Here is a 15,884-nt window from a genome sequence, read left to right as displayed (position 1 = left end):
AGGGTTATAACTAGACCTAAAAGTTTTACTAGGCCGGGTAAAGATGAATTGCCCTAGTAATGTTAAAACAATGGGGAAATTGGGAATTTTGTACTAGCCCGCAAGAATTTGTGCTAGTGCCGGGTTAGCAGGCCAGTGTAAATTTTTAACCCTGCAGTTTAGTTTTATTGTTAAAGTCATCATCAAAAGAATATTTATCATATTTTGTTTGTTGTTAAATGCTGCAGCCATTATTCCAATATTCGACTCTGGACAAGACAATCCAGTGATTGAAATCATGAGCATTGAATTACGCAATTGGGATATGATGACATGCATCAAACAAATCACCAAGTCTGACTGTTTTTTTTACATAAAATGTTCAGTGAATGTGGTTCGCCAATGTCTGATCTAAACAAACATTGTCACACCTTTTAATTGCCTGGTTGTATCATTGTCGAAATTTATGAAAAAAGTTACTTAACCAAGGGCAAGTATGACTATTTTAAAATGCACCTGCCCAAAATCATGCTGATAAATTCAGTAAAATGTTACATTTACAGAACTGACAATCAGAGATACACCTGTCCTCCATTTGTCTTATTTATTCATGTTCAGTAAAGTGATCCCTCGCTATTGCGCCCTTCAATATAGAGCGAGGTAACGCTTGGCTCCCTAAATTTATGAACATTTTTTGCAAACTCAAGTTTTGCAATAACATGATGTCTTTTCTACATCACATAAAACATTACCAGCTGATCACTGCGAGCATGCAACACCGGAAATGTCAATTAATAAATCTGAACTGAAGTCTATTTAGACAATTTTGTCCTATTATTACACTGTTGATGATATATGGTTATAAAAACATGTTCGTTGTTTATCTGAACTTATGTTTGTAGCATATTTTATAAATTTTATTCAAAATTTCATTCAACATGAGCTCATGCATTACTTAAGCGAGAGTTAACATGGTTACCATGGTTACAAAGGTGTTACTTCCACTGAAGTTCCAGTGGAATTTCATTGTTGATATTACCAGCAACTACACCCTCTCTACACATCTTCTGTAGTATGGTTCTTTAATTTCGACACAAGAATGGTTTAACTACACAATATCATAAGCATAACATGACAAAAATTCCCCACCTACTCCTCTTGATATTATTTATCATTGAAAATTTGAAGTCAACAAATGACATGTTACGAAGCAAATTCCATCCCATTGCATGACATCTTCCTAAACGTCACAGGTCATAACACAGGGAATGAGCATGATGAGGTATGACCACATTTAGCATGGTTAGGAGCTTTGAAAAGGATGCACTGATTGCAATATGATACACTACACATACTGTTTCACACAAAACACTGTGAAGACAGGCTTAAAATAATTTACTATGCTTAAACCATGTAAAGTTCTCTATCCCAGTTAACCAAATTTAAGACTTTTATCATGTTTATACATTGTTTCGTTTCAAGACCTTCCCAAGGAAATGATCCTACTTTTCAACAGGAGTGCTGCTTTCAAATAGATTTGATATTCTTAATTTAATGAAATTTCAAACATTGTCACATATGATGGGAATGTTACAGATCTCCAATGGCAAGACAAACTATCAGATCTGCTGGAGACTACTCTCTCTTGCAATCCATAAGTCCTCTTTCATTTTGAGCATCCAAACGCACAACAAAACACAAAAAACACAACAATCAGTTGTTAACTGTTTATCATTTCCTCAATCAACAACCTAATAATTTAGTTACAATTGCAATCACTGATCCTGTTGAATGTTTGAAAGCATGATAACATCACCATGATCACACAACATTCCACCAGTGTCTGATCCGGCACTGGAAGTCAACACCAGCAGTACAACATGGACAACACTGATATTGACACATGATTGACGATAGTCAATATCAGTTCGTCAGCTGCTGCTGGCTCAGCTGGTGCAGTCATAAACCCTTTGCCTGGAAATGCTTCTCCCATAAAAGAAACACAAAACCTATGGATCCTCAAATGATTCCTGCCCATGTGTACAAAAAGGGTCATTATTTTTTATACACAGTGATTTATCTGCTTCAAGGCCAATATTCGTCCCTAAATCTGCAGCAAATGTCAGTAAAAATTCCCAAATAAAGAACTAAATAGTTGCAATTTCATGTTAAAGTATACTGCATAGTTATACATGTTAATCATGGATAATCCATCTTCCAGAGGCAAGGGCGTTAACTGACCAGATTCCATCCTTGCCAAACTAGGCTAGAATTTCAAGGCCTGATTCCAATTTTGAACAAAATATGGATTGTTTCCAAATTTGCTTTCCAAAGACACTTCATAAATCCCTGAAATATAAGGTACATAATAAAACAAAGAATGGCCATGATTACCTGGGCTGAAAATATGATGAACACACTCAAGATATTTATGAAGTGTAAATATAAAATAACACTCTCTCCAATCCTGCCAATACATTCTAATTCCATCAAGGCAACGGTTACTAGTCCCAAGATAAGTGAATCTGGAAAGACCAATTGTTTCTCCTAACACCTATTATCATGATCATGCACTTAACTGATGACATCTACTCTGGCTATGTGTATTTCTCAACCCTCTCCTGGTGCATGTCTATCATCTATTTCATGACTCATGAATCATGTTCACAGACCTGGTATCACCAAATCATTTACCATAACAAGGACAGGCAAAAACAGAATAAAAAACAATTGTCTTATTTGTCTACTCACTCCCCAAATTGTTAACCAGTATTTTCATATTCTTACCAACATGACCAATGAACATGCTGAACCGTGACATGACACACCCCTTATCATTTATCACACACCTAGAATAAACTAGAAAGCTGTTGTTTGCAACCTGAACATGCATCTCAAGAGCCTATAGGAACTTCAGTCTAAATGATACCACTTCTGGTTCGGAAAAAAACAAAGCCTAATGCTAGTCTAAAACAAGTCCCATGCCTGAAGCATGGACTGCTAAACTATTAAGTCTTTGACTGCATCAGGAACATTTTTAATGCATTCAATTATGTCTATCATCAAAGTAATAACTGTGTAGTCAGAGTTGTGTATAACATATGACATAATTAATGTTTTGTCCTGTAGGACACTGTGTAATCATGGTAATCAATATGGGTTGTGTGACTGTATCCAGCGGAATTAAGCAAGACTCTGTAAGACTCCATAAAGACCATCATGTCTAACGCCTATGTTGACTCAGTACAATGCATTCACCCCCAGTATCATTAATAACATGGATGAAAAGGAACTTAACTGCTTTTCCTGGCAACACTGAATCAGAATCAATAAAACAGCCAGGATTATAGGAGATGAGCCACAAATGCATCCATTATGCAAGAATCCAAAGTACAATGTACACCAGCCATGTGTATAATTCACTAGGACACTTTCCAGTCCAATATATCTAGTCAAGATTATATTTCCCAGCACTCAAATACCTCCAAACCATATTTAGACTGTTATTTGTAGCTGAAACACCTTCTCAATGATTTGTGGGTTATTTGGAACAAAATAATACATGCTTTTTATGAGAAGTATTCAAGAACACTCCAGGAGTCCTACTCTCAGAAAGATGAAGAGAGGAATCAGAAGCCAGCAGTGCTCTCCCAGCTGGGTGCACATCATCAGTGGGGTGTGACTACAAATGCAACCAGCAGATGCTGGCAGTCATCCAATGCACAGTGATCAGACATGTTCAGATGTGGGTCAATATCCCACTTGACTGCAAATATGTCGGTCAAACAGAACTCCTGATAGGTAATCAATAATAAACGAACCAGTTTTAACATAACTTGGGTCACAGTCCTTCTTTTAACTAACCAAGGGATTAAAGCTTTGAACACCTGCCAAAGGGTTTGGTGAACATACTCAGTTGAACATGTTGAACACTATCTTATTGGAACAAGGTACTCAGTTGAAGACTGCAAGTTTGGACATGATTCATTCACTGGAAGGTGAACTATCGATCACTGAACATAGATCTTTTGTCAACTGTGAACAATTTCCCATCTACATTCTATTCCTTATTTAAAAGATACCATCGTGGCCTGTCATTGTTCAACGGTACCAGACATCTCCACTGTGCCTCAGTTGAGTCAGAAACTGAACTAAGTGAGATCATAGAGATTTATTGTTGATTGAATGTGGAGACATGAAGCAAACATAATCATGATAATTTATAGGTACCTTTCTCTCTTTTATCACCTGTTCCTAATACTGAATTCATACACCAAACCCATGTATCTGGCATAACAGTTTTGCAATGTAACACTAGCAAGCAAAAACTGTACTTGTTTTTTATAAATGATGCCACAGGACTGAATTGCTTGGAGCAGTAAGTTTTAGACAAATCAGAAATGAATGCAAGGAAACAGGTATTTAACTCCTGATCTTTACAATGTCTACTGATCAACCATTCATCATACTGTCAGTGACCTAAACCTGATGTGAAATTGTTATAATAAATAGTATCAACATGCTTCACATAGTACTTGTATGTAACCAGAACATTACCTACAGAATACTCAGTCTAGAACATACAGATAATGGGAGTATACATGGTTACGTGAAAATTGAGAGCAAATGACAAAAATAAAAAAATTCAATATGAATACTGCTCTATTGGCTGATTTGTTTTACTTTTAGGGAAAAAAACACAAAAGAAAAATAATTAAGAAAACTTATGTTATCTACATCATGTATAGAATCTACCTATGATTCACTAGCCAAACCCCAATACATCCGTCATATCATGCTATATAGTTGTTTGTTTGTTGTTTAACACCACACTCAGCAATACTCAAGCAACATGGCATCCAATAATTGTATCTGAACCAGACAATCCTGTAATTGATATCATGACCATTCTCATTATGATAATGTACATGAAATGGGAAGAAAAGAAAGTGACATTTGAGAGACACCACAAGCATGATAAGTAACACTAACAGGATAATTAAAGATCCAGCCTTGTCATGTTTTAGGTTTCTCTGGTTTTCTTAGAAGCTTTTAGATATGTTAGAGGCCTTTGCAAAACTTTTAGATATGTTAGAGGCCTTTGCAAAACTAAATCCTAATGCTGACCATGTTGACCCTGTTTATATTACCAGGTAATATCTACAATTAAACATAAATAAACATAAGCCCTATATCATGAGACCGTGGACATTAACATGGTTAAACTGCTAATTAGTAATTACTGTCAGTGACTCAACAAAGCTCATCAAAGTGATCAGTCCGTATTGCACAATGGAACATGATTCATTGTGAGTGGGTTATGGATGTTGCACTGGAGGCCTGTATCAGCTGTTACCACCATGTTCACTGTTGCATCATATGTCACGGTTTTCCCACACTGAACAGGTGGCACTCACTAGCTGTGCAATGCTACACTCATATTCATTAGTACCTGTGTGTATATACACATAACCTACCTTTAGTTGAATTAATGATTTCAGAAGATCTTCTTGACATTCATTACAAATAGCTGGGCCTTATCAGGTTAGGAGAGCTTTAAAAGTTCATTTCCATACACAAATGATAACAAGATTAGGAGCTACAAGGTCACAGAGTTTTACCAGCTGAACTATTGAAGGAAAACAATGCAGAGCTCCAGATAACTTTTTGAGCAACTGAGTTTTTACTCTAGGGTTTCTATGTTAATTGGGTTATTAGATTGTTCATTGGGTAACTAAAATTCTTTCACTGATCTATTCATCACTCCATTGGTTTTTTCCCAAATTTAGGAACATTTTAAGATTTAAAAAAAAAATGAAATAATGTTTCAGATGTGTATAACTGTTCTAAATATATCGGCTTGACTCGGAAGGAAAATTAGCTCCTTTGTATGCATGCTGAGGCAAAAGCCTCATTGGGTATTTACGCGAGCTGTTTTCATAATCATGATAATTTGAGTTTTTCATTTAATGCATGTGTTTCTGTACGCAAGTTAATTAAATTGGGTTTTGAATATTTTTTGGGGGTATTTTACACAAATACGCTGCTTATCTGTTGCTCTGCAATGTGAAAGTTGCATGTAAGGAATTTTTCACAAACCACTAGTCATGCTGGTTGTGTTGGTTGTTTAACGGCTCACTCAGCAGTATTAAAGCCATCTGATGGCAGCCTTTCAATAATCATATCTGGAAAGACAATCCAGTGATTGATACTGTCAGCAACAATCCATGTGATCAGGGTACCATAACACGCAATCAACCAAGTCACCGAGTCGGACCACCGGATCCATTTGGTCAAATCTTACGACCAGCATCATCAGGTTGCTGGGGACCAACCCAGAATACATGGAATACCCAAAGGTGATAACACTCACTTTCAGCACTGTTCAGTGAAATAGTCTAGCCCAGCACTGACAATAATCATGGCAGCCAACAATCTACTCATACTACACGATCATGATGAAATACATAATAGACCATAACATGGCCACTCAACTCGTATTGTGTCCTTACAACATTTACAAAACAGTGACTGGCCAAACAACTAGCCAGATTCAATGAGGAGTAATATTGAATATATGGTAACTAAGTGAACCTCAATAATTTTTTGCACACTGCTGCATGCAAGTCTACAAAGAGTTCTATCAAAGAAAAGAATTTAATAGTACCCTCCATTCTATGACACTATAAACATGACAATACTAAATCAAGTTATACATTAACAATAATGATTACTAATATACCATGTGCAAGAAACCTTATAATTGGTAATAAACATGATAAATGTTAATTTTCAAAATGATCAATATCATACCTTTTCTGGCATATATGTCACCAATGATGAAAGGATATTTTATCCAAAATCCAATATTCCAAATTAATTTGAACAATCACTCTATCATCACAATCATATCTGCATGTTCTTACAAAAACGACCATCTGTGCCACCTCCAGCTGCTAATCACCACAAGGCAACAACTACCAGCTGTTACATGGTTATCATGTAAGCCTAACTTGAAATATACCAGCTGCCCAGCAAATATCCCTTGCCGTATACAATACACAGTGTAACAGCTAGCATATTGCTAAATGAGCAACCTTTATCCATATCCTGAGAACTAGCAGTACAGTAATCTGCCCATCACATTGCCTGTAGCCTGTGGTTGCTTCACTACATAATCTCATCCCAGCCTGCTGCAAGTGTCACACTCATAAAATCTGCAGCATGCACTCAAACCACCTCCAGTAGATTGAAATTTTCTGAGAAAATATGTGTCAGCAGTAATCCTAGCTTTAATTTTTCAGACACCACATCGTGTATATCCTGTGTTGCTTATTACTACACACTTATCATTCTTTGTGACATGTGTAGTGCAATTATTTGCCAAGGAAAGAAAATTCAACATGGCAACTCAAATTACACTGATATCAGAAAATTGATTTCCTTGAAGAAAAACACAGGCTTAGAATGTACTATTGAAGCATCAGTGGTTCTATGTGCTCAATAGATTAACTTGCAAAAACATGTTAACAGTGAGAATAGGAATTTTATATTTTTAAATGTGTCTACCTAACCATGCTAACCATAATAAGCACTGATAAGAAAGCCTTCACATTTCCATCAAACCATCTTATGCATGAAAAGCATGATAATAGAATAGACATTTCTATACAAACTTCAAACAGAGTGCACTTGTTTGCTTGTTTGTTTGTTGTTTACTCCATCACCAAGTAACATCTATATGTTGATGCAATGCTCAGGCCTGTATGTCAAATGTTATGCTTTTAGTTTCAAAAAGTTTTTTTTATAAAACTTGGTTTACGAATCCGCAGACTCCCAAAAATATAAACGTGGAAAATAAAAATATGAAAAGTAGATGACTTTATTCATTCTGCCGAGCAGAAAAATAAAAAACAATTAAAAAAAACCCCAACTCATTTACTGTCACCATAAATATAAATTATTAAAAATACTGTATTAAACATGTTAAAAACTGTTGAAAGTTTATCTTAAAAAATGTTCCTACCTACTTAACATTTTGAGGAAATATAAAACAAAATATGGGGGAAACTGGATTTTGCCCAACCATCCTGAATTAATTTTGCACCCCATGAAACAATTTTTATGTTTAAAAAAACCCCAACACTCACATTAGCATCACTTTAGGAGTCATTTGCATAACAGATTGAAAATAAAAATAAAACAAATTTTATGTTTATAGTTACACACACAAAAATGGAGGAAAGCATCACAAGCTTGATGAAAAATCATCTGACAATGTCCATCAAAGTTAAAAAATGAAATGAAAAGAAAAATATATTTAAAATCCATTCTGCATGCTCTGTTTACCCTATCATCAACCGACAGGAAACAAACACTAGAACAGATCTATATCCGGATAAGGAAAGGTCATCGACTGGACAGGAAGCTTGAAGTGATCATGGCGATCAGTAAAGATATATTACCCATTCAAGTATTATTATCAAACGGTCCACATCACTGCTAAACATGCGGGGAAGTCCCTGGTGTGGTCACTGAATGCTGTACTGTCCACCACAGACTAGGTTATATATATAAACTAATTTCATACAACCAAATAACTGGCATTCATCCAAATTGTCCATCCTAACCTACTGGCCATAACAGAATAAGGGCCGCCTAAGAGGACACATACCAGCCATGCTAATTACAAACCTTAGAAAGATTAGGCTATTTAATCACATGACGATGTTGGATGTAAAGGAAAACAAGCTCTGGTCTTAACAAGCTTAACAGGATAACAGATAAACAGATGTCAAATATTTACAGAGCTAGTTCTGTTCTTCAGACATAGTCAATTCATATGCATGATATGTCAATTAAAAAACCCATGAGTAAACCTGGTAAATTAAAGATCTAATATCAGTTTCAAAATGCCAGGCAAATGTGTAATAGTTGGATAACCCTGGTGCAATATGTTGCCATTGACACTGGTACTACTTACTACTAAGTCTGGAAAACAGATGTAAACTGAGATGAAAAACTGACAACATACACAGTAACACCTCTAACTTCTTCCTACTGTGTAGTACAAGACTTTCACCATATCAAACGTGTACATAGATGCAGCATCAGTGAATACGAAAGTAATGAAATCATGCCAGTCACAGGACATTACAAGCCAAAAAACCAAGCTGTCTGACAGTGAACATGGTGAAGCATTTCTCTCTAACCCAATACAGAGTTTATCAATGGAAAACAGCAAACATGAAAAAAGATGCACTTTATCGGTATGACCCCTAAAATAGAAACACATGAAAATTGATTAAAGCAGACACAGTAAAAAAAGCATATGTCAGACAGAAAGTTGTCAGGTGTTGAATAGCAGTTGGGGGAACACCGATCCTAAAACATGTTAAAATGAAACATTTACCAGGCCAAAAAATGACATAACACAAGGACACAACGGAAAAAGCTTGAAATTCTACTAGAATCAGGATACTTTTAACATGAGACACATGATGGTGACTAGTTTGTTCCAATTTGCATCCGTGACAGACCCGCCTCTTTCATCCCCTTTATGTTTACCTTTACAATGTTTAAATATCTGAGGGATCATTTTACACAAGGATCACCAACAGTAGTTTCAGCTGCCAGAGAATATTTATGCACTACCATGGTAACGCAGTCAACATGTTCCAGTAAAAAGGTAACATGATAATGCAAGTATAGAGCATCGAGCTTGTAAATCTGTGAATAAGTAAATCTGGAAATGCTAAATCCAGTCAAAAACGATGACTGCAGGGCTAATAATATATGTATGTATTTACTTCACGTCTTGCATAGTTACAAGACCCACATTCTTCAGTTTTCTCCTACAGTGTATAATAATCACCATAGCAATACAACCATCAGAGATTATCATATGCTTTCATTAAATTTACACATACCACCACTATAGCAAATCAAAATCATGTAAATATCTAAACATTCTGAATGACACTGAATTATTTCTCAGTAACTACAACGTTCCTCAAATGACTGATCTATTTTTGCAAAGAATATACAATGAGAGCAATGTTACCATGGTTACCTGGTAACCAAACTGTGAATTATTCATACCTGAACAAGTTGACTAGTTTTGAAGTATATATGAAAATTCCTAACATAACCATGTTAGCGGAGGCTTAGATTTCTGTGGGGGCACGGGTGGCCCAGTTGTCTAAGGCGCCACGATTCACTGTGCAGAGGTGCGTCCCTTGGGCATACCAGAAACTTATGATTGTGGGTTTGATTCCCAGTTTGACCCAATTATGTTTCTAGGTGTGTCAGCACCATACCCGTACACCGAAGTTTTTAACGTCTGAGACCCGCATCACATCAGGCTTTCTTCCCACATTAAGCTGACACGCCGTGATATGACTGGAATACTGTCTTAAACGGCTTTACACCCAACTCACTCACTCACTCAGGTTTCTGTACAATGACCATGATGACACAACTGTGAAAGATATGACCATTAATAATATCATCACTAACTCTGCCTTAAAACATTGTTCCCCCACCCATCCCCCAAAAAACAACAACACCATACTGACCATGCTGACATGTAATAGTTAAATCATAAAAAAAAGTTGTTTAGAAAACTGCTCAACATGTTCAAGACAATGTTTAAAATCATCCTTGATGTGTTTTAACTAGAATCTATGACCATGCAATCAACTTCTGTCTGAAAGTAGTTACAGACATTCATAGGAGTACACTTCACAGCTGGCTGCCTTTTCCACGTTCGCAGGCAAGTTTTCAAACACCACATCAATACAAACGTGATGGCTACAGCTTGATCATATTGGCTAGTGTCTTCATGGTCTTAGCATTAGTAAGTAGGATACCTTAAGCATGATCAAGGATGACATTCTGTATTCATGAATGTTACACAACACATTCAAGGCAGTACTAAACATAAACTCGATCAATAGCTGGGACAGTGTTTACTATTAACACAAACACAGAATCACCCCCTTTATCACAGACAGCTGAGTATGAATTGTAGCCTAATTAGACATAGTGGACATTCCTGAGGAGTGAAGCATTGTCCATGATTGTCACTCCTGACTGACAAACGACGTCATGACATATATATTACCATTAACATCCGGAATTATTCATTGTATTGTATCATTGTCAAAGTGAATATGACGAAGTCATAACACAAGTTGCAGATTACATATAAAGTCAACCCAGTGACAGGAGCACTTTATCATTGTTAGGAGGGTTTTTTTCACAATTGTTGAAGTATAAGTTGAGCATGGAGGGTAGAAGCTTATTAAGTTTAGTTAATAACACACCAATTGACAAATATGTGACGAAAGTAATCAGTTTTAGCCAATTTGGTATTTAAACATGCTAAACTTTACTCAAAAGTATGGCATAAAATGTTTGGCTGGAGATCTTGAAAGATTTCCGCTCAGTCTGTAATGTAGACCATCAGTCTGTAGGGCTATGAGAATTGTTGGATATCAAAAACAGTAGTTGAGAAAACTACATGAAAACATTCGTCATTTACCATGTTTATCACCATTAGAACATGTAGAAAAATCAGTATGTAAAACAAACTCATCACTGTAGTGTTATAACTTATATACTGTTAATACTAGGGCTGTGACAAGTCCAAATTTACTACCTGGGTACCCACCTCCCTATTACCCGACCCTACCCGCTGTAGGTCTAAGGAGGTAGGTACAAACTGTCCGACTGGGAAAAGTTTGACCATAGCCCTGTGTTATGATACAAATATATAACGATCTGGTGTATACACTGAAGTTGACTGAAGTTTTATTTTTATCCAAACATACAAAAGTCAGAAGGTATGGGCGTAGTAGTCAGAAAGAACTGCAGAAAATAGTGACTTATAGTTTAAACATAAGATAACATAGATAAGTTTTGTCATTAAACAATAATTCCCGTGACCAACTATGGGTCCGGGTAGTCTTGTGGGTACCCAGGTCCTACTCAGTACCCACCCGACCCAAGTACCCGAGTTACCCGTCCCAGTCCTAGTCAATACTACCATGGTTGCAAGGTGTGAAATTAAGAATAAAGTCATGGAATCCAGGTCAATGGCAGAACCATGATAACTAATGAAGTGATCATGGTTATACAGTAAGATTCAGTGCCATCCCTATACTGAAATGCTAAGACAGGGATCCTCAAGGATCGCAGGACACCCCCATCCCACCCTCAACTTCTAACACTGCTGTTATAAACTTAAAAATAAGTCATCATGGTCATAGTCAACAAGTTTCAAACCACAGTCATTTTGAAGTGCATTTAAAAGTTCTTCATTTCAAAATTTTCATTACTATCAAAACCATAGATTTCATACATTCATTGTCACTTAACAGAGCAGTGACTATGAATCATCTTCATTGCCTTCTGATTAAGTGGGGGCAGTGGGGACACTACCCCAGTGGGGACACTGGGGTAGCCTATGGTTTATAGGGGATGGGACAATACACCAACTGTGTGATCAAATACGTATCATGTTACTTTGTCAGAAAAAAAAAATTCATAAGTGTGCAAAAATGATTTGCTACAGAGTTGCAACAAATGTGCAATGCACATCCTGGTAAACATGGTAAAAGTGCCAGTCCAGAAGGAAATGTCACTGGACCTTCCTGAACTTCATGGCAAGGTTTGAGTGAGCAATTCTTTACGTTAATGCACATATGAGTCTCTATTTCTCTTCTTTCCTTTCTGTCATTTATAAAATGTATTAATAGTAAATGAGTATATGCAAGTAAATCTACCAACTTTGAAGTTTGTCTTGCCAGCATATGCAGGTTGTGTAGAACAATATGTGCAAGTCATAGCATTAGCATTAGTTCAGAATCATATTTCAGCCACGCATACTTTGTTAGCTGTTACTTTTTCTTAAATTTTTTTTTGACTGTCACTGGGGTGGACGGTTTCTTGCTGTATTCATTTGCATCAATCGGTTCGGAATTCTGTCCATCACTATTATTAATTCAAACGTAACTGTCATCGCCGTTTTCATTCACAACTTTCTGTGGAACAGTTGTGTTTTTGCTGAGCAAAGATGGAAAAGTACAGGATGTTGTCAAGTAATGCAAAATGGTGTACATATGTCAGAAGTTTGCAAACTCAATGTACTGCAAACAACATGATCATTTAGCATGTGGAGCGTAATTGAATCCTCGCACCAATGCATGGAGCCATCAAACTGTTCACTGACACAGACAATAAGAGCAGTTATGTCATTGCATTCACAAAACTGGCAATTGCGAAAATGTCAGAGCAAATGTCAATAAAGTTAATTAATGGTGAAAAAACATTAGGGTCGGAAGCATTTGATTGGGTCAGTTGGGTAACCTGAATCACAAGATATTTTTTGTAAGGCTTAAATTGATGGAGATGGAATTTTCCACAGGGTACAAAATTCCCCAGAACAAGTACATGTGCAATATTATGCAAGTCGACATTATACATGTATATGTTTAGGAAGCCAAGTTGCCAACAGTAGATTTAGGCTGCCAATCATAGATTTAAGTCACATTGGCAACCGAAATGGTCGTGACTTAGCTGCTTAGAGGGCTGAATGTAGATGTACATAAAAAAATATTTTTGGTATCATCAATAGCCACAATATGTTCATCACAATGTATTATAGGATTTAATGCTTAGTGTTAACATTTAATAATATGATCATGAATGAACACACACAACCATAATTCGTAAGTTGATCATTATCAGGATGAGGATAATGTTGATTGACAATGACAACGATATATTTGAACCAGACACTTTCACAGACCTGGCAGAAAGGGTGTCAAAATAAACAGATGACAAGCTGAAATACCATAAAATCTTAAAATTTTGCTAATTATACCAAAAAAAGTACACTATCAGGCTCTAAATTTTCAGTGACATACCCGTTTAAATTATAATGTAATCACACATAGATATTACCGTAACATTCTAATAATACAAAATATCAAAAACACATGAAAATACAGTGACAATTGCATGATGCTATCAATATGCGAATACACATAATGGTGAATATCAACGATCTCATACTGAATGCCAAAATTGTATACAAACCGATACAACCCTTGTATTCATGGCATTTCTCTACAACTAGTTTTATACAATAGAAACTGACATGTACATTTGATTAATCAGTGTCCTTCACATAAAGTATAACTTGTCAAAAACATACCATTGGTTACATGACTGACACATAACACAATCAGTATCTGGTATATAGACAGGCTAACTGTCAGCTTTTCAATGTTGCTAATATTCTGCCTGTCTGCAAGGACGCCGTCCCCAAGCAACAAGTTTGCACGGAACTCATTCGAGTAGCTGCTCTGCAAATTACGCAAACAGCTTCTTCGATACATCTATTACACAGCCATACCTTACGTCAAGCCGACAAGCTTCTTACTTTCCCAAAATTAGTAAAATCACAACACCACACCTGTAGATAGATAAATGAATACGGCGTCTTCTCTACAGCGACCTCCAGTGGACGATTCAGTAATCAATTCGGAGACTGCTTGGTGGAGAACATTTTAATATTCCACAAGTTCATTTCAAGTAATGATACCCGAATTGTTACTTTTCTCGGAACTAATTTTAAAACAAGAGATACCACATATACACTTATTATTTCGATATGTTGCTAATAACATGCTCCTCAGAATAATAGTTATATTGTCTGGCGAATAGAAATAGTTGTTTGGGAAATAGTTTCCACTTTCGTTAGCAAACAGGCGAGAACTGTCAGGCACTTGTTGTCAACAGAGAAGCGCGTAGCAGGGCAGGGCAGGTTGTTCTACAGGCTAATCCGTTGTTTAAGGGAGTATACGTATTGTTAGACTACACTGAGCAAATTAATACATTCCTGTTGCAAGGTGTTTGAATATTTTTTTCTCTTCGCTCATCAAAGAAAAAAGTGTCATTTTTCTCAAGCGTAAGGGGATTTAACATAATTTCACATTTTTAAGCGTTTGCCCTTTTCTCGGGGCTATTTATAAATATAACCTTACACTATTAGAATTCATTTGATGACAAACATATAGGTGCCTAATTTGAAATAGGACCGCTTGCCTCTGATACAATTCTTTTTATCTCAATAATGTTAATGTCTTTCTTGTAACACGTTATCTGATCAATGTTTATAGTACAGTGACTATATGATGTAAACTTAGCGCGGATTATTCCCTATCTTTGACATTTATGACCCGTAATTTTTATCTAATTTGCATCAACTTGTCTAGACCAAGGTAAACATGGTGAAGAATTTCCTTCGTCAGGGAAAATCTTTGCACCTGGGATAACATTCCTATAAAGGTGAAGCAGTCCCCCCCCCCCCCCCCCCCCCCCCCCCCCCCAAAAAAAAAAATAACGAGTCTCCAAATGTGTATTGTTTAGATACTTATCCGACACTCGTCTTCAAAGTTAGAAATTGGCTCTAGTCCTGTAGTACTTGCCCAACTGCCCAATAGTTAAGGTATAATAAGGACTAGTAGATATTTGCCATTTTTAAGGGTTTTGCTATATATTATCATTATAAGGACTAGTGGACCAAAAATGTATGTTTCTACCGCTGCATCTCACATATAGGATTATACACACATGATTAATGGTATTACATAAGCACATAGGAACATGTGTTAGGACTGCCGATGTGAGCACCTGTTACGGCACACCAATCCAAGGTCGTGGTTCTGTTTTCACCAGAGCTTCAGATTGCTGTGGTTATACCAACTCCCATCCTCTTGTGATTTCGAGTGATTATGTTTCACGGTATGCGTTTATTTCCATTCAAGATCGAGACGTAGTAAATAGTGCCCCCTGTGAAACATGGGCGCCATCTCTGTGTGATTATGCAAGTCGTT

General features: G+C 36.5%; 1 protein-coding gene across 2 annotated transcripts in view; it reads right to left on the bottom strand.

Annotated features, from left to right (window-relative positions):
* The window catches only part of LOC139462304 (tetraspanin-18-like), a 30,131-nt gene extending 15,598 nt beyond the window's left edge, over window positions 1-14,533 (bottom strand). Inside the window, exon 1 of one of the 2 annotated variants that reach the window (XM_071243933.1) lies at window positions 14,462-14,533. The gene's annotated coding sequence lies outside the window, so the exon portion shown is untranslated. Of the gene's footprint in view, window positions 1-14,401 lie in introns of both variants that reach the window. The other variant, XM_071243931.1, reaches the window with a different exon arrangement.
* Between the last annotated feature and the right edge of the window lie 1,351 nt (window positions 14,534-15,884).

Source organism: Haliotis cracherodii, unplaced genomic scaffold, assembly GCF_022045235.1.
Source record: "Haliotis cracherodii isolate W230 unplaced genomic scaffold, xgHalCrac1.p SCAF_15, whole genome shotgun sequence".
Taxonomy (NCBI): domain Eukaryota; kingdom Metazoa; phylum Mollusca; class Gastropoda; order Lepetellida; family Haliotidae; genus Haliotis; species Haliotis cracherodii.
This window is presented reverse-complemented; position numbering and strand designations above follow the sequence as displayed.